The sequence below is a fragment of the Urocitellus parryii genome, chromosome 10, assembly GCF_045843805.1.
Source record: "Urocitellus parryii isolate mUroPar1 chromosome 10, mUroPar1.hap1, whole genome shotgun sequence".
Lineage (NCBI taxonomy): Eukaryota > Metazoa > Chordata > Mammalia > Rodentia > Sciuridae > Urocitellus > Urocitellus parryii.
Genome location: NC_135540.1, coordinates 52,216,037 through 52,244,009, shown reverse-complemented (window position 1 = coordinate 52,244,009; position 27,973 = coordinate 52,216,037). Strand labels below are relative to the sequence as shown.

General features: G+C 37.0%; 1 protein-coding gene across 1 annotated transcript in view; it reads right to left on the bottom strand.

The window, feature by feature from the left end:
- Positions 1 to 27,388, bottom strand: part of Tet2 (tet methylcytosine dioxygenase 2) — a 137,034-nt gene extending 109,646 nt beyond the window's left edge. The window contains exon 1 of the mRNA XM_026404656.2: positions 27,168 to 27,388. The gene's annotated coding sequence lies outside the window, so the exon portion shown is untranslated. The remainder of the gene's footprint in view (positions 1 to 27,167) is intronic.
- Between the last annotated feature and the right edge of the window lie 585 nt (positions 27,389 to 27,973).

The window sequence follows — 27,973 nt, the reverse complement described above, 5'->3', positions numbered from 1 at the left end:
AGTATTCTATGTTCTTTTAAAACTAATGTGTAAAAGTAGGCCTAAATCTCCATCATTCCAGATTAGGCCTCGACTTCCTTAATAAGATCCTATAATGCAAGAAATAAAATCAAGAATCAATAAATGGGATAGATTCAAACTAAAAAGCTTCTTCTCAGCAAAAGAAACAATCAGTAAGGTGAAGAGAGAGCCTACAGCTTGGGAGCAAATTTTTACCACACGCACATCAGATAGAGCACAAATCCCTAGGATATATGAAGAACTCAAAACTCTTACTACCAAAAAATAAATAAATAAATAAACCAATCAATAAATGGACCAAGGAACTAAACAGACATTTCTCAGAAGATAATATACAATCAATCAACAAATATATAAAAAAGTTCAACGTCTCTAGCAATTAGAGAAATGCAAATCAAAACTACTAAGATATCATCTCACTCCAATCACAATGGCAGCTATCAAGAATACAAACAACAATAAGTGTTGGCAATGATATGGGGGAAAAGGTACACTCATACTTTGCTTATGGGACTGCAAATTGGTGCCGCCAGTCTGCAAAGCATTATCGAAATTCCTTGGAAAACTTTAAATGGAACCACCTTTTGACCCAGCTATCCCACTCCTCGGTCTATGCCCAAAGGACTTAAAAACAGTAAACTACAGGGACACAGCCACATCAATGTTTATAGCAGCACAATTCACAATAGTCCAACTGTGGAACCAACCTAGATCCCCTTCGGCAGATGAAGGGATAAAGAAACTGTGGTATATAAACACAATGGAATATTAACTCAGCTTTTAAACGAGAATAAAAATCATGGCATTTGCAGGTACATGGATGGAGTTGGAAAATATCATGTTAAATGCAATAAGCCAATCCCAAAAAAACTAAATGCCAAATGTTCTGTCTGATATGAGGATGCTGATCCATAATAGGGATGGCGGGGGGTAGGTGGGCATGAGAGAAATGGAGGAACTTTAGATAGGGCAAAGGGGAGGGAGGGGAAAGGAGGGGGATTGTGGGTAGGAAAGATGGTGGAATGAGATGAACATCATTACCCTAAGTGCAAGTATGAAGACACGATTGGCGGACTCTACTTTGTGTGTAACCAGAGACATGAAAAATTGTGCTTTCTATAAATAACAGAATGAATTTCAACTCATAACAAATCAGAATAAATAAGTAAATAAATAAATATAAAACTAATGTATAACCTATTGGTATAGGATAAAATAATTTATAGATATGAACTATATGTAGGTGATTGGGTGTGTTACTGAGTTCAACTGTTCCCTTACTGTTTTTCTCCTTGCTGGATCTAGCCATTTCTGAGAGAAGGGTGCAAATGTCTTATTCATAACTTAACTTGCTCTAAAGTTTACTCTATCTGAAATTAAAAGAGCTTTTTTTGGTATAGTGTTAGCATATCATATCTTTCATTGTCCATTTAGTTTTTAATATATGTACCTTTTCATCTAAAGCAGGTTCACTGTAAACAACTCTAACAATCCCTTTTACATATATTAGACCAATTTATATGTACCAAAAGTAAACTTTTTTCTCATTTTTGTCCTTGTTTACTGTTCCTATTTTGTCTTCCACATCTTTCTATCATGTGTGTTTATTGATTGACAGTGTGAAGAGTTAAACTCTAGGCCTGGCACATGCTAGGCAAGCACTCCACCATAAAACTATACCCCCACTTGTCTTTTGTGGGGTTAGCTGAGTGTTTTCTATTTTCCTCCCCTTTCTTAACAATAAGCTTTTTTTTTCACTTTGTGAGTGGGTATCCTTGTGCTTGCAATATACATTTTCAAATGGTAAAATAACTTTTTTTTCAAGTAATACTATACAGCTTTTGAGGACATATAAGTACCTTATAATAATAAAATATTCTTAATTCCTCCAACCCATCCTTTATATCATCACGATGATATAATTATATGTAAGTTGATTAAAAAATACACAAAATATACACAAATATATTGTTGCTATTATAACTTCAAACAAACTCTTTCCTGTTAAATCAATTAAGAATTTTTTTAAAGTAGCATGGTGGAGCACACATGTAATCATCACATCTTACTTGTGAGGTTAAGGCAGGAGGACTACAAGTTTGAGAACAGCCAGGCACCTTAGCAACACCCTGCCTCAAAATAAAAATATAGAAAGGTCTGGGGATGTGGTTCAGTGGTACAGTGCCACAGGGTTCGATCCCCAGTACCATAAACAAAATAAAAATAATTTTTAAAAAGTTTTCATGTTACCTTTATTTATTCATCTTTGCAAATCAAAATTTCGTCCTTTTTTTTTCCACCTGGGGACTGGGTGCCAGGGATAGAACCCGGGGTGCTCTACCATTTAGCACCATCCCCAGACTTTTTATATTTTGAGATAGTGTCTCATCAAATTGTGGAGGCTGGCCCCAAATTTGTTATCCTTCTGCCTCAGTCTCCTCAGTCACTGGGATTTCCTACATGTGCCATTCTTGATGCCTGTACACAGAAGTTGTTAATCTACATAAATATGCTTCTCTGTGAAGAACTTCTTTGACATTTTTGCAAGGTAAGTTCACTGACAACAAATTCCCTTAATTTCTTGTGAATATTTTTGTTGTTTTTGTAGTTCCATATACAGAACCCAGGATATCACACATGCTACACAAGTGCTCTACTACTGAGCTATACTTCCCTAAGAAACTATTTCTTTTTCTTTCATTTCTGAAGAACAATTTTTCAGGATTCAGAATTTTACTATATACTCCCCCTCATCCTCAACTATTTTGTAAGTGATAATACAATACACAGTTTTCCTCTTAAAGGATAGGTAAACGTTTTTATTCTCTGTATAGTATGTAGGTGTGGACTGGTTCTTAAGAACAAAGTATATATTCTTAAGAGGTATGACAAGATGATTCTTTTTTATATTTCCTATTCCCTAAAGTTTGGTTTATAGAAATTTTGCTTTCTGCTGTCAGAAAAGCAATATCACTGCATAAGGAGAGATCAGTAGCATGGCCAATTTAGAAAAAGCTGTTAATTGCCCATATCAATTCCATTACCAAAAATATCATCTGTTGGAACACTTCTGTTGAATACTGTTTCCTCAAAGATTTTCTTTTTAAGTTAGGTGAAAGAATGGATCGCTTTCAAGTCTTAATGCCACTCATATTTTCACATTTTGAGAGATACTGCAGAAAATATAAAGAAAATCTGTTAGGAAACTTTGAGTTCATCTTCATAGTTTTGAAATGTTTCTAATAAACATAAGGTATGTGAATCAAACACTATTTCCCCCTGAATAAAAATAATAAGGTCACTTATAAAATGAAATGTAACAAATACTTATTCATTGTCTGTGATATACTACAAACAGTCACACACACACACACACACACACACACAGAGCTAAGTCTGAAGTTCAGTGAATTTCAGACAGTATCTTGCTTAAATTTTTCATTTTACAGATGAGGAAATAGTAGGCTGTCCTACCAAATTCATCCAAATCTTGTTTTGTCTGTCTGTAAAGTGCATACAGTGGACGTATGAAGGGAATTGTAAGCCTGGGAAGATGATTAGGAAACAGACTTCCAAAACAAGTAAAAAGAAGAATATAAAATGCATATAATAGTCTGGAAGAAACAGCGTGGTCTGTTTCTTTAGGTCTACCCTAGCTACATTTGCTGCTTTTCCTTCGTCACCATCCCAGGTCCCAACTGTGCTGTCCATGGTAAAATGGCAGATACCGAAAAGGCAGTAGGGACCAGCATGCTTTACAGAGAGGCAGCTGTAGCTGCACCTGAGTAGCACCAGAATAGTATTTAAGAATTAAAAAATATATGTCAGAAGAAAATAAAGTCATGGCATTTGCAGGTAAATGGATGGCGTTGGAGAAGATAATGCTAAGTGAAGTTAGCCAATCCCCCCAAAAAAACAAATGCCGAATGTTTTCTCTGATACAAGGAGGCTGATTCATAGTGAGGTTGGGAGGGGGAGCATGGGAGGATTAGAAGAACTCTAGATAGGGCAAAGGAGAGGGAGGGGAAAGGAGGGGGCATGGGGGTAAAAAAGATGGTGGAATGAGATGGACATCATTACCCTAAGTACATGTATGAAGACACGAATGGTGTGATTACACTTCATATACAACCAGAGATATGAAAAATTGTGTTCTATGTGTGTAATGTTATATATGACAGTAGAATGCATTACAATTCAAATTAGAATTCAAATAAATAAATAAATAAGAGAATATATGTCAGTATGGTTCTTTGAGTAAGACCTTTTTTTCACCCCTAATTCTTATTTTCCTCTTCCTATCACTTTTTAAAGAATGGAAGATGAAAAAAAAATTCTAAAAAAAGGAATGGAAGATAAATGAGGGACCATTGGCTTCTGTTATCTGGTTATATGACTGAATATTATTATCAATAACAAATATTAAAACTCACAAATTAATTTACCTGATTTCAGAAAGCCTCCTATATTTGCAGGGAAACACTTTAAAAGAACTAACAATCTGCACTTAATTTCACTAGCATGGCATACATTGTTATTATTTTTCTTTTGGGGGGGGCTGCAGTTACTAGGGATTGAACTTGGGGGCACTTGACCACTGAGACACATCCCCAGTTCTATTTTGTATTTTAGTTAGAGATAGGGTCTGAGTTGCTTAGTTGTAAGTGGACACAAAAACCTTTATTTTTTATTTTTTATGTGGTGCTTAGGATGGAACCCAGTGCCTCACACATGCCAGGCAATTGCTCTACCACTGAGCCACAGCCTCAACCCCCATTGTTATTATTTTTCGATGCCACTAAATTGCTAGAATGAGAATTCTCTAAGAATACTTGTCTCTGTTCACCAAATATCCATTGTGGGCTTGATAACATGCCAGACACTGTGCTAAATTCTGGAGAAAATACTTTGTAAAACATAAATGGAACTGCCATCATGGAACTTATAAATCACATAGAAGTTCTTCTGGATTTTGAGCCAACAATACAGCAACAAGGAAACTGTACTCCAAATACCCTGATTTATTTTGTCCATTTACAAAATTAATAAGGAAGGTGTTTTAAAACCAGCAGAAAACACATGTACATGACAAATCTACCTATAACTGTTTTTCACTATGGGAAGAAAAAAAGTCAAGAACATGGGAACTCTGAGCCAAAGAACTAGTTGTAACATATCACCATGGCAGTTGCTAGAAGGTACTGGTGGCAAGGCCATTTCTCCTAACCTAGAAAGAGAAGTTAGTAGAGACACACCTGAAAGACAGGAACCAGCAGAGTAAACACAGGTAGTGCTCATCCTGGAGGAGGCATGAACTTCCAGTCTACTTACAAATCAGCTGTTTGAAACTGGAGAATAGTGTTGTAAATTATGTTTACATTTTGAAATAGTCACAAAAATCTTTTAAGCACAAAATGAAAGCCTGGTGTGGTAGTGGCACATGCTTGTAATTCTAGAGACTCAGGAGGCCGAGACAGGAGGATCACAAATTTGAGGCCAGTTTTGGTGACTTAGTGAGACTCTCAGTAATTTAGTGAAACCCTGTCTCAAAATAAAAATAGCTGGATCCACCAATGTAGCTCAGTGGAAAATCCACAGGACCAAGAAACTAAACAAAACAATGTTGCTGGAATACTATTAAATAATATTGGGAAAAAGTAGAGTTGCCAATGTGTACTGGTATTTTAGCTACAGACATTTCCTTTGCCTCAGAAGTTCCTGGGAAATTGTCATAGTCATGCCATAGGGACAGAAAGCCTAATTTCACCTACATGTGCTCAAGGGATATTTTATCTACCTTTATTTATTTATTTACTTTTTGTACAGGGGATTGGACCCAGGAGTTTACTATTGAGCTACATCCTCAGGTCTTTTTATTTTTTATTTTTAGACAGCCTCTTGCCAAGCTGACTTGGAATTCTCCTGCCTTAGTCCTTCAAGCGGCTGGGATTGAAAGTGTGTACTACTGTGGCCATCCTTCCTGTCTTCCATCTTTTCTTCCTTTTCCTTCTTTTTATTCTCATTCTTTCTTTGATGCTGGGGATCAAACTCAGAGCCTTGTGCATGCTCGGCAAGCACTCTAACATGGAGCTACATCCCCATACCCCTCTACTTTTAATTTTTAATGGGGACAATTCAGGTAGGAAACAAAATATTGGTAGCCTAGAATAGAAAAACAATTTTTTTAAAAAGTATATATCTTCCCCCCCTTTTAAACCATTTTCATTCATTTATATATTTACCAAAAATTTATCGAGTGCCTACAATGTGCCAACCATGGTTCTGTGTGTGTAAGCTAAGTATCAATGGGCCAAATCATGTCCCTGATCTCACTGAATTCACCTGTGGTATAGAAGGAAAAGGAGGAGGAGGAGGAGGAGGAGGAGGAGGAGGAGGAGGAGGAGGAGGAGGAGGAGGAGGAGGAAAGGGGCAGGTGATAAACAAAAGTTTTTAAGGTAAGCAGAAACAAAGACATACTTTACAAGTAATGATAAATTCTATAAAAGAAAACAAGGTAAGGTAAAGAGTAGCAGCTCTAATAAACAATAATGCTCAAGGAGAAATTAGAAGAAAAAAGCAGAATATCTATCTATCTATCTATCTATCTCTGAAGAAAGGGTATTCCAGGAAGAGGCAATAGCATGCAAAAAAAAGTATAGAAAAAGATGCTTGTCTTATTGTCAGGGCAAAAAAATGCCATGGAGATTAGTGTATTAGAGTAGACGGAAGTGTGGCAAGAAATAGAGTCATAAATCTAAATGTTGGGGATGCAGCTCAGTGATGAGTCCATGCTCAGCCTGTGTGAGGCCCTGGGTGGTTCTTACTCTCAGCACTGAAGGAGGAAGGTGGGAAGGAAGGAAGAAAGGAAAACAGTGGCCAGATCATCTGAGGACTTGTGGGCCACAACAAAAACAAGTGTGTTGGTTACTCTGAGCAAAATCAGTGTCCAAAGATGGTTGAAGCAGAGGAAAGGCAAGACCAGACTTCATTTAAGAATGATCATTATTTTTTTAAAAAATACATATGGCAAGGAGAGAAAGAAGAAGCAAAGAGAGAGACAGGAAGCTCTGTTAGAAGGAAACATCAATAGTCCAAGTGACACACAAAGGTGAGCTTGAAGAAGGTAAAAATGATCAAATGGCATTTGTAGTCAGATTCTGGACATGCTTGAAAGATAGAGTTGACAGGCTTTATTGCAGGATGGGGTATTCCTCATCTCTCTCTTGTTTAGTGTTTCCTTCATTACTTGAAGCTTGGCAGGTAAGGTTCTGGGAAACGGATTTCATCCTTATGGATTGTACATTTATCCTGAAAGATCCCTGAATGGTGCAAAGTGTTGACAATTAAGTTTATCTCCTTTTCTTGCTTTGTATTCCTGTCACCTTATGCGTACCTTGCTGCTCAGTAAGACGATGACTGAAGTATCTTCAAGGTCTCAGGAATCATAGATAATCATACCTTAGATCTTTGTAGGATACAACTCTACTGTTGGGACTAATGAGCACAATCAATGACTGCTTGGGGCATGATGGGGATACTGAGGGGCCAACTCAACGACCATGCACACCAGGGTTTAGAAATCAATCACAGACTCTAGTACTATTTTCACCTCTTAAAGAGGAGTAATAAAGCACAGTAAAACTATAAATATAGGCATATATGTGTACATGTGTGTGTGTGTGTGTGTGTGTACACATACACTTTGTCTTAAGATTGATACTGTTTCTTAGTGATGACTGGGATAAACTACTTTCCACAAAATTTAATCAACTCCATAAGACCTGAGCCACAAAATAGGATGCCATTGAAAATAATAAATCACAAGACATAAAATGAACTTTTTGAAAATTATTCAATTACACAAAGCTCAAGGGTTGGGAAAACAAAATAGAGAAACCAGATGAAAAATATAAAAATGAATTTAATAAATATGAAAAATCAATTCAGGGGGTTTAATATACAATTAACATGAGTTCCCAAAAGATAGAGAAGAAAAAAAAATAAAGGTAAGGAAGTAGTCAGTATATGCCTGTAATCCCAGCTATTGAGAGACTGTGGCAGGAGGATCCCAAGTTCAAGGACAGCCTTGGCAACTCAGTGAGACCCTGTCTCAAAATACAAAATAAAAGGGGCTAGGGATGAAATTCAATGGTAGAACACCACTGGGTTCAATCTCCAGTACTGCAATAAATAAATAGATAGATAAATAAAATAAATCAAAGGCCCAATAGAAGTAATGTTCATTACTCTGAATGAAAGTACTTGTTTCAAAATTATACAGGGTCATAGAGTACTGATAAAGATGCATTTTAAAACAGCTATATCTAGATATATTTTCGTAGACTTTTAGAATTACAAAGGTAAAGATCCTAATAAGTTATCTAAAAAGGGTGGCAATAGAGGCAGAGAGGAGTCAGATTGGCATTTGAGCAACACCAGATGGCTAACAATCTACCAGTATCTCCTAAATTGTAGATTAAAATGACTTTGAATAAAATGACTTTGAACTTGTAATTCTAAACAATTATTTATCAGTTAACCATTAGGAAAAAATGTAAAGCATTCTGGACAGGTGATAACCCAGTTCATCTCCTACATACCATTTTTAGAAAAAATAAAAACAAAACGTAAGAAATGTACACCAGTAAAAAACAAAAAGAACCAACTACAGAGAAAGATGAAGGAACAAACCTGGATGCAAATGAACAGAAATGCTATGTCTGAATAGAAAAATTAGACTTAAAGAAGAAAGCATATTTCACTGACCAAGTGGTAAAATTAAGAAATTGGAAAACTCATCTTAATGATGAAAATATATGTTATATATCAAGGAAAATGAGGCAATTAGAATTTAAGAAATATTGAAAGCTTATAGGAAAATCTAAGTGAAAGAAACTATAATATGGCATAATTTTGAGGAATTAAAGAAATTTAAGAAACTCCAGTTTACCTAGATGTTTAAAATATTATCTTTAAGACAAATCTAGTACTAGTGTCCGGATTGATGTTTCTTCTCTACATGTTCAACTATACTACTGGGCAAATTCTATTTATTACAATCATAACATTGTAAATTATTTTCCCCCCAACTAGCACAACTAAGAATTAGCAACTAAGAATGCTCGAGAGAATTCTTAAAAAGACAATTCTTTTGCTGATCTGGGGATCAAATGCAGGACCTTAAGCATGCTAGGAAAGCACTCTACCACTGAGTTGCATCTCAAGCCCTCTGAGCAATATAGAATAATGGTATAGAATACAGAAGTCAGAGGAAGGCAGGAGAGGAAAAATAGATGGAAGTGAGAAATACTAAGTTTCAAATTTACATGGTGGGGAGTCTGGAAGGTACAATATAACATTGATAAATAATTTTAAAAGTTAAATGGACTGTTGTAAGAAGAAAATCATAAAAACATACTTTTAATCATAATTAAAATAGTTTTGCCAGCCATGGTGGCACATGCCTATAATCCTAGCAACTTGGGAGGCTGAGGCAGGAGGATGGTGCTTCAAGGTCAGTCTTGACAACTTTGTGATACCTGTCTCAAAATAAAAGAATAAAAAGGGCTGGGAATTTAGCTTGGGGATAATATGTACCTCGGTTCAACCCCCAGTACCTCCCCCCACCCGCTAAAATCCCCAACCAACATGTGGCAACTGGCCTACACAAGCATTACTGAGGCCCTGCTATGTAGTTGGTTGGATGCTAATTATTGCAGGAGATACATAGGCACATGTTAGGATCTTGGATCTTAGAGAAACTTCAATTTGGATGAAAGACAGTTTCTGACACATAAATAGCTGATATATACTTAAACTGTTAACTATTTTGAGAAATACTCCAAAAAGAAGCTTTCACATGGGCCCCAAATCCTATGACTATCATGTAATGAATTTTCTTGTTCCTCTTCACTGAACAAGTTATTCATTCTTTGTGTACAGTCCTCTGAATGTCTAAATTTGCTTATTGTATCTTTATGTTAAAACATTCATCAGTTCGTTTATTCTCAATAAATATTTAATTGAATTGTTTTAAAAAAATCCAAGAATTTTCATCCTCATAGAAGCTTCTGGAATCAGCAAAGCAAGACTATCAATCCATCTTTGAACCCAGTGTGCCAAGGTATCAGTCCTTTTTCCCAAAACTGGGATACAAAACAGGAAGAATATAGAACATCCGCAAACCTCAGTAATTTTGAAATCATACATACTATCATTATTGTATCCCTTCAGTGTACCTATGAAGAATAATAAAGAATGATACCGAGCAGCTGACACAATGAGCTTGTTGATTCTGACTGATGGAAATTATCCTTCATCTCTTTCTCCTTGGGGCATTCTTCAGAGAGTATGCTATTAAGCTTGTGCAGTCTCTCTGTGAGGTTCCAATGTTGAAAACTTTATGCCAACTTTAGACCCTAGTACCATTCAGATAATATGGAAATCACACCTTCAAGAAGACAACTGGAAGTATCTTGAGAAATTCTACAATTTACCTCTGAGTCCTTGGTTTCTGGCTAGTAATTTTTAGAGGATCACAGCATTGATTCTTTCCTATGTACTCCACAGTGGCAAAGATGATGGCTAATTCTTTCCTGATATAGATTTGAAGAATAAATAACTATTTATTCAATCACTAAAACTTTGCCAATTAATTTTTCTTTTTTAATTCCTTTTTTGTGATACTAGGGATTGAACCCAGGACCTTGTGCATGCAAGGTAGGCACTTTACCAACTGAGCTATATCCCCAGCCCAACTTTGTCAATTAATATGCCAGATATTTTATTTATTTTATTTCATCTGATCCACTCAGGAATATATGAGGTAAGAATTACATATGAGGAAGCAGATACAGTGAGGATAAATTAACATGATAATGACACAACTTATTAAGGAAAAGCAGGATTCTAAACTAGATCTTCCTACTGTATGATCTCACTATGTCCAGAATCTAAAGAAGTTGAATTCACAGAAGTAGAAGATAGCCAACACTGCCTATTATTAGAATAATAAATAGTCTATTAAGTAATTTGAGGCAATTGACTTTACCTTCCGATTCTTCCTTTTACTCATCTGTAAATTCAGCAGATAAATTAGAGAGTATCTAAGATCCTTTCTGCTGATAGCAATCCATAATTCTATATATGGAAATGAACTACAGTTTTGCAAATCTAATGGATGACTTATTTAAAAATTAGATTGACATTTGTGGGAATTCAGGTGACAATGTCTTGTATGTAGTTGGAAACATCTCTAGTTTACGTATCTACATTTAAAACATGAAAACGTAATTATAACTGGGCATGTGGCAGAATGCTTGGCATTTAGAAGAGAAGTCCTGGGTTTGATCCCTAGCACCAGACACACACACACACACACACACACACACACACACACACACACAAATAGCAAACAAACAAAAACATTCAAACCCACAACACATTCACAGAATTAAACATATAGTCCAGAAAAAAATATTAAAATTTCATAGAAAAGTAGATGAAAGGTCTCTGATAATTTTTTTATAAGTAGGAAAGAGTTTGAAGAGATCTCCCCTCTCCCCCAGCAATGAGCTACTTCACTAACCCTTTTTATTTGGGGGACAGGGTCTTGAGAAATTGCCAAGGCTGTCCTCCTGTCTCTGCCTCCAAGTAGTTGGGATTACAGCTGTGCACCACTTTGACCAGCTTGAAACAGAGCTTTAAGTTTTCATTATTTGGGGCTGGAGATGTGGCTCAGCGGTAGTGCGCTCGCCCAACGTGCGTGCGGCCCGGGTTCGATCCTCAGCACCACATACCAACAAAGATGTTGTGTCCGCCGAGAACTAAAAAATAAATATTAAAAAAATTCTCTCTCTCTCTCTCTCTCTCTCTCTCTCTCTCTCTCTCTCTCTCTCTTTAAAAAAAAAGTTTTCATTATTTGTTGGGGCTGGGCTGGGTCTCAGCGGTAGAGTACTCGCCTAGCATGTGCGAGGTGCTGGGTTGGATCCTCAGCACCACATAAAAATAAATATAATAAATGCATTGTGTCCAACTACAACAACAACAAAAACTTTTAGAAAAAAATCATAATTTGTGATGGAGCATTTATTTTTCATTAAAAATTCTTTTGTATTTTTCCTTATTTTTACATGTTTTCCCCTTACCCTTCTAGGAACTTTTCCATTTTTCCACATACCAGCACAGTTTGCTTATATTTAGTTGAAAAATGACCACAACTTAACATTAAATAGTTTCAAAATTATTTTCCTTTTCTTTCCCTTTATCATGAATCTATCAGCTAAGAAGGGGTTTTTACTCAAACTGGAGATATAAGCTCTGAAACATAATCCCATTGCTAAGCAAAGTAGTTCCATACAAATACATTCAAGAGTTTTGGAAATCATTACTGTATCTAATAGGAATGGCTTATTTCTAAAAATAAATCAGAAATAATGAGTGAGAAACACTTTAAAAACAAGAGAAAACGGAGCCCTAACTCTGTTTTCGTGCAGGTATATAGCAACATCATTAGAGATGGCAAAGTTACTCCATTAGTTTCTAAGAGTTAGAGTGAGGTTGGTTATGAAAGAGTAATACTCTTCAGGGGTTTGTCACCTCCAGTCCTTAAAGTGCTTAATCATGTGTCTAGGTAAAAAAGAAACAAAAAAACAAAACCCCACTATTTTAAATCTAAAGTAAAAAGATCCTATCAGGTGGTAATGATAGTTAAAATAAACAATGAGGGGTGTTGAGGGGGGCAGTCTCCATTAGGCATCTACCAACAGTTCTCATCTAGTCAAGTTTATTACAGCCTGTTTTCTTATTCTCTATCAATATCACAGGATCCAGACCAACAAACAGTTTGTGAGACACAGATCCCCATCATTCACTGTGGTAACATTGGTCTTCAGAATTCTGAATAATGTGCAGTCATTAAAGCCACATGTGCTTGAACATATGGGATGGCATCAGAAAAGCTTGGAACTCGTACTTGGAGACCCTGGAACCAATCTTAACATCACAAGCCAACTGTCTGCTTTTGTGTGTTGGGTTGTATTTGATGCCTCAGCTGTTTTTTACAGGGCCATATAAAAGTATGGCACAGCCTGGCACAATGGTGCAAATTTGTAATCCCAGCAGCTCAGGAGGCTGAGGCAGAAGGATCTCAAGTTCCAGGTCAGCTTCAGCAATTTAGCAAGGTCCTAAGCAGTTTATTGAGACCCTACTTAACATTAAAAAAATAAAACGGGATGGAGAAGTAGATCAGTAGCAAAGAACCCTGGGATCAATCGAAAGAATGAAAAAAAATTTACACAAAAGAACTTGAGTATTTTTGGTAGTGTTAAGATATTTGGGAAAAAATGCATGACACAAGTAATTTTCACTTGTATTTATAGAGAGAGACTTAGCCAGCCTGTTTTGCTCCTTGGTATGCACTTTTCATAGTCCATCCACCATTTTGAAATTTTATAATACATATAATTGCCACTCTCATCTTTATGAGGACAGTCCATCCATCAAATAAATTCATGTTTATTGTATGTTTGCCCTTTCAAGGGAAACCAAAGTATGGTAAAATGCAAGTAATATTTAAATCCACACCCCCACACCTTTTAGCAGAAATGCATTAACTTATAGTCTTAATCAAATTCTGAACATTTTTTGCTTATATCCATATGATCTTCAATCCAACGAAGAATGTAGATGAGGGAATATCAATGTTCCAATATAAGACAAGATGATTCTTGCAAAAGCCCATTCGTGTTCAGATGTGCTGTGCTCTGTGAGGGAAAACATACCCATAGGTAATTTCACACAAGCACTCACTATTTGGGCATTGGGTAATTAAAATAAATACATCATTTCTACACCAAATCAATGAAAAGGAAGCCCATAAAACAAGCAAATAAAAAAACTTTTAAAGTCTAACCTATTTGCCATATCTTAATTCAATGTATTAGAAATGTATGGCAATAATTTATAATAAACACTGAGTTATCTCTTTTCAAATCCACTGAGTTTTTTGCTCATAAACACAGATGAAACACATCCATTCTTATATTTCATTGTGTTAGTTAAATGAGTCACTCTTTTAGTGATTTCTTCCCAGTGAGAGCAAATTCAGATGGTAAATGTCTGAAACTTAATTTGAGTCTCCTATGTAAAATAATGGATTTGGGCAAATATTCTCTAAATTATTCCAGATCTAATATTCAAGTATACCAAACATTACTTAAATCAAAATAGACTTAGTGCTTGGCTTATCTCTTGGGAAAATCCTTTATTAAAAAAATTAATTTCTGGGACTGGGGAGATAGCTCAGTCAGAAGAGTGCTTAACTCACATGCACAAGGCCCTGGATTCAATCTCCAGCACCAAAGATTTATTTCTCTCAATTATAATTACAAATATAAGTCACATTTCAAAGACTATTTTTTTTTTCAGTTTTCAGAAAGGTAGTGCAATTAACTAAAAAAAAAAAAATTGAATGTCGACAATAGTTCAAACAAGCCAACCCTTCAATTAACAACAAGTTCATCTTTTGATGATCTAACTGAAACTCTTGATTTAGGCAAAAAGAGTTCTACTTTCGGGTGATCAATGAGGGCATCTACCGAAAACTATCCTTAGATACAAAAAGAACTCAAAATCTGCTTGTAGTTTAAATGTTCTAACCAGGCTGCATACAATTAATGAAAGACAGCACCAAGCACACACCAGACCTATAGAATTAGTCATTTAAATCCATGATGCTTTTTTCTAAACTCATAACTTTATTTTATTGATAAATATAAATGAAAAACTCTTTAAAAATCAATCTGGGTAAAGAGGAACAACTCCCTAAGTATAGAGACTTCCAGCTTTGTTTGTGTTGTTTTAACCCCAGGTCTCCATGTGGAATTACAAAGGAGGAGAATGGAGGGAGGAATGGAGACGGGATGAAGGGAATTGCAAATGCAGGAGGGGGAGGGGAGAGGAAGGATGCCACTAGGAAAGGGAATGAGTTCTCCGGAGTGTTCTCCTCCGAAGCTAGCATTGAATTTTAAGTGGGAATCCTGAATTCTCTTACTTTTCAAGGCAGTTCCAAATATTAAGATACACTTCTGGGGCTGGGGATGTGGCTCAAACGGTAGCACGCTCACCTGGCATGCATGTGGCCCGGGTTCGATCCTCAGCACCACATACAAACAAAGATATTGTGTCCACCGAAAACTAAAAAATAAATATTAAATAAATAAATAAATAGAAGGGCTTGAGGGAGCCCAATTTTAAAAAAATTTTAAAAAAAGATACACTTCTTCGTTTTGTTTTAGGCATTGGTAAGGCTTGGTGGCAGACATGCATGCCCACACTTTAAATTCGCGGGCCACTGTAAATCGTCACCAGAACCAGGGCGTAATCTGCCCCCAAAAGGCTCCGCATCGCTGGTTCCCATCGCTGGTTGCAGGAGTCGAGAAGATTAACCCTGGACACAGTCACAGACTTCGCTAGGAAAACTATGCACCGGGCAGATCTTGACCTGGACACCTTGATCTCTAGTTCATGACCCCGTCAAAACAAGACCAGGGCTCCCAGACTGTGGATCAAAAGGTGCCGATTCCTCCGCCTACAGGCACACAAAGCCTAGACTCCCGCGGCTGTTACACAAGAGTCTCCGGAATCCTGGGAGCATGTTTGTAAATAGCGCTGCCACGCGCACAGAACCCACGTGTCAACATTTGACGTGACCGCGTGTGATTGGAAGACTACAAAGCATCAAGTTCCACAGGGAAACCTACCTTTTTGGCCCTAAAAGTGCATGTGGATGTCAAGCTTAAGTGGATTTATTTTTCTTCTTTCCATTTTTTTTTTTTCAAACAAAAATTAATGGGGGGGGGGTGCTGGGTTTGTGGCTCAGGGGTAGCGCACTCGTCTGGCAAGTGTGAGGCACTGGGTTCGATTCTCCGCACCACGTGAAAATAAATAAAATAAAGGTATGGTTTAAAAAATGTTTAAAAAATTAATGAGAGGAAGAGTGGGACTGAGATGTGCAAAAAAAACTTCCTCCATCTTCTTTTTCTTCTTTAATAGGGACAAGATTTATGTGTATAATTAAATTGGAAGCAAGTTTTTGCAATCTTGACAATGCATTTCAAATGCATTCTCTACCTCGTCCTGTCCAAGACTTCCTTTTTCCTCCTTTACTTCAACCTGAACTGAAACATGAAGTGAGATGACATAACCATTAGAGGAACACCGTAGGCAAATGGTTTGCAAAGTGACTATTTACACCATATAAAATTACAACATGACCCTTTTATTATTGTTTGGGTGAGGAGAAAAACAATTTAATATTTTGCCTGGCTCTCTCTATCTATCTATCTATCTATCTATCTTAGATAGATAGATAGATAGATAGATAGATAGATAGATAGATAGATGATACATTTATTTTTTAGTTTTGGGCCGACACAACATCTTTGTTTGTATGTGGTGCTGAGGATGGAACCCGGGCTGCACGCATGCCACCCGAGCGCACTACCACTTGAGCCACTTCCCCAGCCCCATACCTGGCTTCTTATTTTATATTGTACCCTCATCAATATTTATTGTGCCTTACAATTTGTGAACTAGAAACAATCTATTCCTCAAAAGGGCTGAATTCTTACCAATATTAGAGAAAAACGACAATGTCAACAACTGAATTTTTATCTATGAAAAAAAATCCATAATTTTGCAGAATATCAAAGCATGACAAGTTGTAACAAAGAAAAAAATGAAGCAGAATTGACAGTTTTTACAATTATTTTGACTTCAACCAAATCTCAAGCATGGGTAGTTAAATCATTTTAAAATGCCATATCCTATATCCCTCATAAAGCAGAAAAAATACTTTGTAAAATTGTTTTAAAATTACATTTAAAAATTAGTTGATACTTATAAGACTTACTATATGAAACAAGAATCACATTTTTAAGAGTAGACAGGTTGTTTCAGAATATTGAAAATTCACTTTCAAAATTGGTAGCCAAATGTCCATTCCAATTTTCACATTCAGTGGTACCATATGATTGAATGACACGCATTAGTAAAGTAAGCCATTAGCAAAATGTCTGTTGACTTTTGTTTTCTGCCACTGCTTTTCCACAAACTATTACATAGTAGAAAATTCTAAAATTAAAATATAACCTTGTTTTAATTTCAACTTAAAGGTGATATAACTTCACAGGACAAAAAAAAAATAACAATTCACATGACTAGACTGGAATAAAAATAAATAAAACTCAGAATATAAATTTTAAAATCTGTTCTTTCTTGCTAAGATGTACCTGCTTCTTTTTTACTGAAATGATTTATGTGGCACATAGTTTTAAATTGGAGGATTTGTTCTTCTGGTATTTTTGCTTTCATCAATTATGTTTGGTACATTAAAATAGGAATGCAAGTGAATTAACATTTTAATAATTTAATTTGCTTTGTAAGATGCTCGCTCTAATATTACAAACTATCAGCCATTTGATTTGCTGATATGGTTTCTTGTTCTGTTACAATGTATGTAGTAAAACAAACAAAAAGCTAATAATCATCTGTACTAATTGGAGGGTGGTTAAAAGTGGTCCTTTTAATGCAAAAATCATGAAAGGTCATAAAAGACCTAAGAGAACTTTATAGCCAACGGCAAATATGAAAATTCTATAACTTCAAAGTGAGGGACTTCAAACAAAAGTAGAAAATGCTGAAAGAACAAATAGATTTAAAAAATAAATTAATAGGAACAAGAAAGTATGTTAAGTATGGAATCTAGGCGTGGTATTATTGCAATATTTTTAGATTCTGGTGCTTTACTTTAGAAGTAGCACCACTAATAATTAAGGGTTTTTTAATGGGTAATTTTGTTTTTAAGTGCAGACAAGGAAGAAAACAGGAGAAATAACTCAAGATATTTCATGTCTGGCTTCCATTATCATTACGTAAGCAGTTTTTCTTTTATTTCCTGAGACAAAAACAGAAGACAATACTGTAATAAAAACCCATTTAAGAGTTGGGTTAATAGTTCCCATTAAAGTGTAATCTGACATAGAAACTAGATTTAATACTGTCAAGAAAATAAGTGATTTGATAAGGCAATTTTGAGCAGCGGTTAATGAGGAATGACAATCCTAATTAAAATTGGAATTACTTTGTGGCACCCATAGAACAAATGTGAGAAATCTCAAAATAGTAAAAGAAGAAAATTTGAAAAAATCATAATTATGTATGGTATATCTTAATGTCAGATTGCCTGGCTATGTCCATGCCTGACCATAGGTAACTCTCTCTGAAGACAGTAGCTCATCAACAGTAAAAACAATAATCTATTTTTTCATTTGAATATACAGTATCTTCCATAGACATTATTTATTTAAAAAGCATTTTAAAAATCAATAAATCTAAATACTAATTTGCTTGGAAAATTTTATAATTATTGAAAGTACATTAAAAGGTAAAGATGAAGGAGTACACTCAAACTTGCTTTGAGAATTACAAAATTACTGCTAAAAAAAATCAGTTGTCAGCTAAGGCGATTCAAAAAGTATTTACAGAAACAAAAGGGGTTAAAGTAAGGTATTCATTTCTCTGGGTAGAACCTATTATTTTTCATAAAAATCACTGTACCAACTTCTTGACTGGTAAATATTCTAAGAGGTGTCTAACTTCTGCTTGTCCACAAATACACAGAAAACCTGGAAGTAGAAGTTATGATCACACTCTTAAAAAGTAGAATTCTGTGTTACCTCCATAGTCATTTCCTTGAAAGAGTGATTGTAGCAGTTTTATGAAGCCAAAATAATTCCTTTTTGAGTATAATAACATGTATACCTTAAATATGTCTCTGAAATGCAAAGCTTGGTGGTTCCAGATCAGTGAATTTTCCCTACTCCAATTATCAGTCATGGTCCCAAGGTATGGGACCAAGTTGGCAGCAATGCACTATTCTCATCAGAATAAAACTGGAGAGAAGCACTGCAAAAGAATGTCTGGTATTTGAAATTATGTAAGGTTAGAAATTCAAATACAACCAACCCCAAGTAATTAACCCTCTGTATCTAAAACTACAAGTCCTCCCAGCAACTCAGCAGGCTGAGGCAAGAGATTCACAACTTCCAGGTCAGCCTCAACAACTTTATAAGGCTCTAAGCAACTTAGTAAGATCCTGTCCCTAATATAAAAAATAAATAGGGCTGGCAATGCAGCTCAGTGGTAAAGCATCCCTGGGTTCAATCCCCGGTACTCCCCCCATGCACACACACAAAATTCCAAGTCCTAATTTTATGGGACTAGCCCTAAAAGTGTGCACTTATTTTACCATGAACAAATCTGTAAACATTCTGCTGGTGTCTTTCACTACTGGCCATGTGTAACAAAACATCATCATTCTGACTCAATTTCCCACTCTGCCCTGGCACCATAAACACTGCTGCAATTTCCTCCTCAACCTTATTTTACAGTTACAACATGACATGACGTTAGTACACAGATATAGAATTATTTGCTTAAACCCTATGAAATACTGTCATTTTAACTTCAAAATGTGAAAGATGACAAGAAGTTGAGATGCATGCACACGTTAACAAAATTAAAATTTGAAACCTACTCTATGTCCTCCCATGCTCTTCTGTTTTCATTCAGAAGACATTTAATTACCTGAACAAAAAAAAAATTCACTTTTTTGATATTTAACATTTCATTTAACTAGACAAAAAAATCTAGTTATTTATGTTACTGAAATATGCAATCTAGAGATTTCTCCTTATTCCTAGATTACACTACATATATGACAACAGTTTAAATAAGGATGGTAATTTCTACAGACATTCCTTTTAACACTTGGGTTACATATCCTGGACTAACCAAAAAATGATGAGGTGACTGAATATAATTGAGAAAACTTCCTTCTTCAGACAGTAAGCCCTGTTCATCAACTCACCTACTCTATTGCTTATCCATGCAATCAACCTATATTAAGTGCTCAAGCCTTTTTTTTTAATTAAACACAATGGTGAACTTTTGTACAAAAGTATACTTCTCATCTATGAGAGAAAGGCAATTTAACTACACAAAACTCTCTGGTACCATATTCCTAGAAAGAGATGCCTGGACCCATTCTATTAAAATATTATCAACAATTCTTGTACATTATACATATTTGGCTTTCAGAAAGTATCTCAACTCAATTGTTCATGTTTAAGTAATAGTTTTACAGAGGTATAATTCACATAAAGCAAAATTTATCCTTTTAAAAGTATACAATTCAGTGTTTTTTTTTCTGTATATTCATAGAGTTGTACAACCATTACTATCTAATTATAAAACATTTCATCACTCCCCAAAGGAACCCCATATCTATTAACAACCATTCTCCCATTACCAGTCCCCAGGAATAATCTATTTTCAATCTCTTAAGAATTGTCTATTTTGGACATGACATATAAATAGAACCAAACCATATATGGCCTTTTGTAACTTCTTTAAAAGTTCAGCTGTCATAGCATCAGTAACTCACTCCTTTTCATTGTTAAATAATATTTCACTATATGGATATACCACAGATTGTTCATCTATTCATGAATTGATTGTTTTGTTTTGTTTTTTGGCAATAGTGGGAATTGCACCCAGGTGTTCTCTACCACTGAGCCATATCCCCAGCCCTTTTTATTTTTATTTTTTATTTTGAGACAGTCTCATTAAGTTGCTGAGGCTGGCCTCAATCTCCTGGTTCACTGGCATTACAGGCATACGCCATCACATCCAGTTACACTTTTTGATAATTGTTAATCACACTACTATGGATATTTGGGTACAAGTTTTTGCATGGGCCACTGATGGATTTTAAGTCTCCATGACTTTCCCTATATAGCCTACATTATAGTTAAAATTTTATTACTGATAACAAGGCAGTATAGCATACTCATTAAAAGACCTGGCTTTAGAGACAAACTTCCTAAATTCAAATCCTGACTAAACCGCACATTTGATTGCATGAAGACAAGCCATTAAACTCATTGTGATTTAGTTTCCTCATCCTTAAAGAAACACTAATATTACCTATATAGAGAGTCACAAGAATTAAATGGCATCAACTTAGTGTCACAAAACATCAGAATAACTGATAAGCCATACTATGCAATAAAGAAAAAAAACTTAAAAACACAGTCTGATACACATTTTGATACAAAAGAATAACACAATCATATGATTGATGAAATAAAATTATGCTAAACTTATGTTTTCAGAGGAGAAAAGGCTTAAAATATATGATCGTATAATAAAATGGTACAGAATACACTAATAAATGAGTACAAACTGAATTGAGAAAATCTTTGTAAGATTGGTAGTCGAGGCTTAGGTATGTAGCTTAGTGGTAGTGTGCTTGGATAGCAGTACAAGGTCCTAGGTTCTAGCCCTGGCAATGCAGGGGGGGAAAGATTGGTACACTGTATCAATATCAGTTTCCTGGTTGTAATATGTTACCACTGGGAGAAACTGGGCAATGTTCATGGAATCTCTCTACATTATTTTATATAACTGCATATGAATCTACAACTATCTCAATAAAATTCAATTGAAATATCTGATTCCAGTTTAAGTTTATTAAAAAACATTAAATTGGCTGTATGAAGTGGTACCTGCCTATAATCTCAGTGACTTGGGAGGCTGAGGCAGGAAGATCACAAGTTGGAGATCAGCCTCAGCAATTTAGTGAGGTCCTAAGCAACTTAGTGAGACCCTATTTCAAAATAAAAAAGGGCAGGAGATGTGGCTCAGTGGTTTAGCAGCCCAGGTTCAATCCCTTCTCTAGTAAAAAAAAAAAAAATATATATATATATATATATTATATTAAGGAAAATATACCATCACTACCTACTATCATCACCACTAACAAGACCTCATATTATTTTTCTATTCTGCTTGAGAATAGATTACATATTTCTCACTAGGTTCTACTAGGGAATATAAAAATATACAAACCAGTAACTGTTTTCAACAGACAGAAAGAAATCTAATTTAAAAGGAACATCTGCAGTACTTTAATGAAGCAAACAATTTGTTTTATGTCCTAAACTGTCCTTCATAAATACTTTGCCCCAGTTCACTCATCTCTTATTTTAATTCTCAGATTACTTAGACTGATTTCAAGTCAGTTTTGAGTAATTACCTGCAATGAGTATAAAACACTGGGATCCAAATTCTGAAACCTGCAGATTGGTTGCTATTATAATTAAATTTGTTTTTCCATGAAAATATTTAAAATTTACTTACTATTTCTACTTCCTTCAGCATGACATACTTAACTCCATTTAAAGAAACATGAAGAAAATATAAATCAAAGCTGAAAAAATCCACTATCAGTTTTATCAATTCATCAAATTTTATTGAGAAAAAATTCCCCTATATCAAGAATTCTTTGCAATGTACAACAGAATCAGAATAATGCTGGAAAAAATCAACTATGTACACATCTTTTTTGCTTGTGGTCACTATGATTCATGTGTTCTCACTTCATCTTCTCCCCTCTGGAACCCCTCTATTCAGCCCTTCTATTCACCAACCAACAGACTTACTGTATAACCTCATTCAATAATGTCACAGTACTCACTGAGTTTTGGCAGTGAGCTGAAATAGAAATTGGAGCCCTAGACCAAGTAAATGCTGTGTATTTGGCTAAATCACTTGTGGTTGTGTTCTTCAGCACAGTTTCCAAGATAACCACCAGCTCCACTTGGCAACTAGACTCTCCCACAGTTAAGACTCCAATTGTAAATTTGGCTTGGGAGATATTTTCCTGCTGCTGTCTTCAGTGCCAATGCTATCCCTAAGAACTACTATGCAGCCAGGCATGGTATCACACAGGAGGATCTCAAGTTCTAGGCTAGCTAGCCTCAGCAACTTCACAAAACTGTCTCCAAAAATAAAAAGGGCTAGGGATGTAGCTCAGTGGCAAATCACCCCTGGGTTCAATATTATTACTTGCTCTCAGCCCTCAAAGGAACTACTTTGCAATAGTGCCATAATTATTAAGAAAGTGTTATTTTGATGAAACAATTCTGCAGCTGATCCAAAGTTTTTGCATGTCCCTATGTTAGGAAACATAGATGTTATAACAGTTTACCTGGTTATTTACAAAACCAAGATTCCCTTCAGCAATTTGAGATAGCTGGGAAAGATTATAAAATTCTATTAAAACAAAACCAGTAGAATTTGTATTAGCAACAAATACAGCATAAAAACAAATATGGCAAATCTAATATTTTCTAAATATCAGACATTCTAAAATATTCACATTCTAGCCGGACATTGTGGCACATGCCTGTAATCCCATCTGCTGAGGAAGCTGAGACAGGAGAATCATGAGTTCAAAGTTAGCCTCAGCAAAAGCGAGGCACTAAGCAACTCAGTAAGACCTTATTTCCAAATAAAATATAAAATAGGGCTAGGGATGTTGCTCAGTGGATGAGTGCCCCTGAGTTCAATCCCCAGTACGTGTGTGTGTGTGTGTGTGTGTGTGTGTGTACACATACATATTAATTTTTTCATTCTACAATGTCACATACATCCACAACTTTCAAAGACTCTTTCTTTCAAGGTATTTTTTTTTCATTTTTTTCTTTATACTACTAGATATTGAGCCCAGTAATCTACCACTAAGCTACATCCCTGTCCCCTTTTATTTTTAATTTTGAGACAGGGCTTCACTAACTTGCTAAAGCTGGCTTGGAACTTGCTAACCTCCTGCCTTAGTCTACTGAGGCACTAAAATTACAGGTGTGTGCCAACACCCTGGGCTATTTCAAGGTAATTTGATAAGAATTTACTAACTTGGACTAGCGCAGGATGGAAAACAGAGTTTCTGCTAGGTGTGTCTGTGAATCATAAGAAGGACTTCTTAATAAAGTCAGCAAATAAGGAAATACATTTCAATAGTTGACACTTGGCTTACAATACTGTGTGTGGGTGGAGTCCTGGAGGAATTGCCAGAGAAATTCTAACTTCAACAAGTGAAACCAAAACAGAGTCCAGTTTTTGTCACCTAATGCAAATCTAATGCCCAATAAGGAGTTTGGAGGTGTGTCATAACAAGTCCAGCAGGTGCACTTCACTTGTTCTGGAAGTAATGTTGACCTGTCGATACCTAAGACCATATGCCACTGCATCAAAACCATATCAAACCCTCTGGTTCCTGGCATAGACCAAAACAATAGCAGATCTAATGAAAACCTTAAAAAGAGATTAGTGGGCGGGGGATACAGCTCAGTTGGTAGAGTGCTTGCCTCATATGCACAAAGCTCTGGGTTCAATCCCCACCACCACCACCACCACCACGAGAGAGAGAGAGAGAGAGAGAGAGAGAGAGAGAGAGAGAGAGAGAGATAGAAAGAGATAGAGATTAGCAAATATGAATTTAAAGAAAGTAACTTCCTTCATTCCTAATTAATTTCGAATTAATGATTAGTTCAATAAGAAAATAAGTAAAACAGTACTGTAATTTTATCTTGTTATTGTCATTATCTCTCCTAAATTTAACTAACCAAGAATGATCTATGGAATTTTTTAAGCACCCAAGTGGTATCACGTATGATAAATGAAGAACTGAGGTTATGTCTTTTATTGTAAATTATTTGAAATTGTTACTTTTATTCAGATTGGGAAATAATATACATAGCTCCTCCTCATACTCATTGAAAGCCTTTCAGTATTACCAGCAACTATTTTCAGTATAAAAGTAGGATGTATAAAGTAACAAGAGACTAAGTTTAATAATAGTAAAGAACTGCAATTGTCACATTCAAAATTATTAATCAATTAGAGTATTCTAATTTATTGATTTGAGTGGGAAATACTCTATCTATTATGTGTTAAAAAGCTTGAAAACTGTAAATATCAAAATATTTAAAAAGTTGTCCACAAAAAGTAGTTAGATACTAGTCTGTTAGCAAAACAAATTGTTTCTTTTTAATTCTGAATTGCTGAAATAATTAACCATAGTTTTCTCAACAAACAGTAAACATTTAAGCTAAAATTCCTCAGTGTTTTCTTTACTGACTTAGGGCAAATAAGAACTAACCAATGAACCGCTTCTACGCCACAGAGATGAGTAATGCTTCTCCCTTGTAATCATATGAAACAACCTCTAGTATGAATGATTAAAGCAAACTTAGCCACTTTTTAAAGATCTGAATAGAAACAGTTACAAACTGAACTACTAAGGATAAGTAGTTTTGGAAATCTGATCTACACAGCAATGTCCATTATTATGCTTTTCCTTCTATCCACCAAATGTCAATTTAATAAATGCCTCCTGAACTTAAGTTTAGCTCTGCAATGCTTCATTAATGCTTCTCTGCTTAATAACATTTTTTAAAAAAAATCAATATTTTGTTGAAATTTATATTCTATTCCAAATCTATTGTGAAACACACATGCAAACATGTAAAAGAATATAACTCCCCTTTAGTATTTCAACTTTCCATTAAAATGCAAATGTAATGATTTCATTAGCCAGGCAACAATACCCACAGTCTTAAACAAAACCAAACCACATCAATATCTTTTTCTCCTAACATACAACATTATTCCTACATTGGATCATTTGTTAATGACTATTTTTGGATTTGGACTTTGCCAGTATAATCCCTAACTGGAGAGGGAAAAGTACAATGTATGATTTGAGATTTAAATTCATGTATGTATTCTATTCCCTAGACAGGCAAACACAGAAACATCTCACTAAAATTTAAACAATCAGTTTGAATATAACCCTTGCTTCAAATTCTAAACATTAGATAAGGGAGGGAAATCACCTAATGCACTAAAAGTATATCATCATGTCAATAACCAGCAAATAACACGTATTTCTTATTCGACCTTCCCAGGAGTCTATTCAGGCCACACTTTGTCATAGGTAGAAAACTCTCTCCTTAGAAACCCCGTTAGCTTCATAACATTGGGCAAGCAGTCCCAGAGAAAAGACTCAGCAAGATGTGAGTGAGGAGTGTGTGTGGAGAGAGGAGAGAGAAGAGAGGGAAGAGGAGAGAGGGGAGAGGGAAGAGGAGAGAGAGGGACATCCAGACCACATAGAGAAAGGCAGAAAGATAAAGACCAAAGAAAAGAGAGAAGCCAGGAGAGAAAAATTGGATGGGACTGTTACAAATCTGCTCTCCACTCCTCTGCTGGGATTGGGTTTCATTTCTTTAGGCGCCCCTGACCTTGCAGTCTACCAACTCTCAACGCTTCGCCCCCCACCCGCCCCCCTCCCCGGGCCTGCGCCTGCCTTTGTGTCTGCCTGTCACTTACCAGGGAACCCAACGAAGCTGATTCGGGAGAAGCACAAAGCCAGGACACAGATTTGTCCACAAATTCTCTCACACACACATTTCCCAGACTGGAAGGCGCTGCCCACGCAGAGGTTCTGGACCTTGAGAAAAGTGGGTTCTGGTCTGGTTTGGGGAACCAGAGAAACTATTCTTTCCTCTTTGACTCAGCGCCACTAACAAAACGCGCGGACTTAAGAAAAAAAAAAAAAAAAAAAACTCCACTCAGTGTATTCCAATTCCACTCCCGGTGACATTCGCTTAGTGCACTTCCCAGGAGAGGGACAAGGGGGTAGGAAGCAGCAGACACAAACCAAAGACCCAGACCCAAACCCTAGAGCAGATAAAAGGGTCCCAAAACACCCCGTCCGTGTTTCTCCCCAGGGTGGTTTAGGATAAACCAGAGACTCCTTTGACTTCCCCGAAAGAAATCGGGGAAGAGGATTCAAGGGAAAAGTAGTGCCCCCCCAAAGCTGAACTATTTGAAAAAGGAAAGCAAAGAAAGCAAAATCACTTTCCTGAGGATAAAAGGCCGGGAAACCACCGGCTGGTCGGTGTACCAAGGTAAGTTTTCTGGAGAAGGAGGGATCGAGCATGAGTAGGACAGAGAAGAGACACAGGACTACAGGTTTAAAGGGGTGGGGGGGTGGGGGGAATTAAAACTATATTTGTCAGCCATGTTGAAGAAGCTCCAGTAATTTGTGAAGCTTCCCTCTTCCCTCTTGGTATTTGTGGGTGACACTACCAGGTTTGCTCCCCAGTCCCTGGAAGCCCAAGAGAAAGCGAGGGAGAGAGGAAAGGGAGAGTTTCGCGGCAAAAGAGAAGCGCTCTGACCTCGTTCTCGTCCCTCAGCCTTGCAGCAATCCAGCAGTTGCAGTCAGGTCTCCTTTCTAACAAATCCTAAAGGGCAGCCATCTTGCTTCCTTCTGCTTCTCTACGAAAGCAGCCTAGCCTCCGCATCAATATTCATAAGGCAGTTTGACGTCTGTTCTCATCACTCGGCGGGGCCGGCGTCTCGGGGCGGCCGCGCCGAGGGGGCGGACGTGACTCGCATGCGAGCCGGGCCTGGGCGCGCGGCGCTGGCGAGGAGGCGGCGGTGGCCGCCAGAGCTCTCGCCGCTGCAGCCGCTGCCTCCGGCTCTCCTCCGCACGGGCCGCCGCCTCCTCCTCCTCCTCTCCTCCTCCTCCTCCTCCTCCTCCTCCTCCTCCTCCTCCTCCGGTGCCCCGCTCTCCTCCTCCGCCCGGATCTCCACCAGCTCCGCCCCGGCCTCTGCCGCCGCCCTGGAGCCCTCAGCTCCAGCTCCCAGGGAGTCAGTCCCCCGCCCAAGGCGTCCCGCAGAAAAGCTCGGGAGCTATACAATGGGGGTGCGCAGCCCAGGCCAGAGCTGCCTTCACTCGGTGCTGGAAGAAGGGGGGAGCCCTGCGCCTGGATGAGCGAGGGGTGGGGGCGGGGAGGAGGGGACCAGGGCAGAGTGCAGGGGAGGGTCCAGCCCCCGGGGACCCAGAACCCTAGGCTAGGCCTCCACCTGGGTCTTCTGCCCTAGTAGACTCCCTACCCTGCTCTCCACTCTTGGCACAGTTGTCTACTCCCAGGAGAAGGCTCAGGGAGGACTCAAGGGAGAGGTGGCCACAGCGCAGGGA